This window comes from Pinus tabuliformis, chromosome 7 (assembly GCF_031772625.1).
Source record: "Pinus tabuliformis cultivar Carrire ecotype Pingquan chromosome 7, CPIR1, whole genome shotgun sequence".
NCBI classification, from domain to species: domain Eukaryota; kingdom Viridiplantae; phylum Streptophyta; class Pinopsida; order Pinales; family Pinaceae; genus Pinus; species Pinus tabuliformis.
This window is the reverse complement of record NC_142293.1, coordinates 2,031,127,620-2,031,130,505: the sequence shown is the minus strand read 5'-3', so window position 1 is coordinate 2,031,130,505 and position 2,886 is coordinate 2,031,127,620.

Genomic DNA, 2,886 nt, shown 5'->3' with positions numbered 1-2,886 from the left:
TAATAAATAGCTTTGCTTAAAAACTTTCCCTTGATTGGACGACTTTCAAAAGCAATGGGTCTTTCATCTTGCATTAGAACAACACCAATTCCATTTCCTGAAGCATCACATTCCAAAATAAAGTTTTTTGTGAAGTTTGGTGTAGCTAAGACCGATGCTTGGCACATTGCCTCTTTAAGATGTTCTTCCACTTAATGAGATATTTTGAAATTAATCGATTCTGTAGCTGTCAGGTCCTTGTTTCTGTGATTGCTTCAGGCTCAAATATGATATTTCCTTCTTCATCAAGTTCTAGCAACACTGTTTCAACTGGGAGCTTGTCATCGATAACCCTCTTTAAGCATGAGACAAGGAAAACTCAGTGTACAATAGTACCAATCTTTTGCAACACCTTGTAAAGACCATAATACTTTGGTGATAATTTATTGTCCTTCTTAGATTTCTTAAGGGACATTTGCTTGTATGGTTGTAATCATAAAAATATCCAATCATCGACATCAAAACTTCTTTCACTGTGATATTTATATGCATGTTGTCTCATTTGATTATGCGCCAGAGTTAGGTTATCATTTAAGAGTTGGAGAACTTGTTGTTGATGCTTTATGTGATCTTCCACTCCTTGAATCTTAGAATTTTCTCTTAAAGATGATGTGATGGATGGTGGATGATATACATAAAGTGTCATAAATAGGGTCATTTTTATTGTAGTATGAAAGGAAGTGTTATACCACCATTCAGCTAGAGGTAACCACTTGACCCATTATGTTTGTTTACCTGATACAAATAAATGAAGATATCCTTCCAAACATTTTTTCACTATCTCATTTTTCTTGTGAGATTGAGGATGACAAGATGAGCTATGAGCTAGTTGAGTACCAAGCCAAGAAAATAATTCCGTTGAAAAATTTCCTATGAAAATGGGATCTTTGTCACTCAAATAATCTTTGGTTTTCCATGTAGCTTTTGAATTATTTCCATAAATTCAGTAGCAACTATATTGGCTTTAAAAGGATGAGACAATGCACAAAAGTGTGGATACATGGTAAGTTTATCAATTACCACCATGATGACACTCTTTCTTTTAGACTTGGGTAAAACTGTGATAAAATCCATTGAGACACCCTCCCAACACTGACTTGGAATGGCTAGAGGTTGTAACAGACTGAGGACCTTAATTGTCTCAACTTTATTTTGCTGGAAAACAAAAAATTCTACCACAAACTTATGAATAGTAGATTTAAGGCCATCCCAAAAACTTTCCTTCTTGACCCTGTGGTAAGTTTTCAAAAACCCTGAGTGCCCTCCTAAGGGGGAGTTGTGCACTTCCAAAATAATATTTTTCTTGAGTTGGGAATTATTATAAATATATAAGGGATATTTGTAAGATAATGAATCATTTTTCCAGATAAATGTATCAGATGTACTAGGATCTTGTTGCAACCTTTGAATGAGTGCCCACACCTCTTCATCATTCTTCCATTCATCCCTTTCTTCGGTTATCCAATGAGGTTGGATAATAGAAATGACACAAACAAATGCTTCCACAACCTCATTATTTCTTGAGAGTGCATCTGCAACAAAACTTTTCTTCCCTTTTTTGTAGATGATTTCAAAGTCATAACCCCACATCTTTGTGACCCATTTTTTTTGCTCTTCTAAAGATAATATTTGTTCCAAAAAGTATTTAAGACTATCATGATCCATTTTTACCTTCAAGTGTCTTCCCATTAGGTAAGGTCTCCGTTGCTTTAGTGAATGTAGTATTGCCAACATTTACTTCTCATAAATATGTTTGTGTAAATACTTTCCTTTGATTGGACGAATTTCAAAAGCAATGGGTTTTCCTTCTTGCATTAAAATAGCACCAAATCCATTTGATGAGGCATCACATTCCACAATAAAGGCTTTTGTGAATTCAGACATACTTAATACTAGTGCTTGGCACATTGCCTCTTTAAGATGTTCAAAGGCCTTAGTCACTTATGGAGTCCAATAAAATGCATCTTTCTTTAGTAGTGTTGTTATAGGTGCTTCTATTCTTCCATAATTCTTAACAAACTTGCAATAATACCATGTCAACCTAAGAAATCCTTGAATATGTTTTATGGTTATGGATATTTTCCATTCCTTAATGTCTTTAATTTTGTTAGGGTCTAGCTTAACACCCTCATGAGATACAATATGACCCAAATATTCTGCCTCCTATACTCCAAAGAAACATTTGGGGGCTTTTTCATATAATTGTTTCTCCTCTAATAATTTGAGCAACATGTCAACATGTTGAACATGAACCTTCCAAGACTTGATGTAGATTAGTATATCATCAAAAACTACTAACATAAATTATCTAAGGAAGGGTTTGAAAATGGAATTGATCAAAACTTTAAATGTCAAAGGTCCATTAGTAAGGCCAAAAGGCATGACCAAAAATTCATAATGACCCTCACAAGTTCTGAATGTCTTTAGTCTTCATTATAATTTTATGATATCCTGAACGAAGATCCAGCTTGGTGAAGTAAATTTCTCCATGTAGTTTATCCAACAATTCATCAATGATAGGAATGTGAAATTTGTCTTTAATAGTGAGGTTGTTGAGCTCCCTATAATCTAGACACATATGCCATGATCCATCCTTCTTGTGCACCAATACTACTGGAGCAAAGAAAGAACTTGGATTAGGTTGAATTATACGAGCCTCTAACATTTTTGCAACCATACATTCAATTTCAATCTTTTGGGCATAGGGATATCTGTAAGGTCGTATGTTTGGAGGAACACTTCCTGGAATCAAATGAATAGCATGATCATGATCTTGGATAGTTGGGAGACCTTTGGGAGTCTCAAATTACTTAGAATGATTATCCAAGACTTTTTGGAGATATGGAG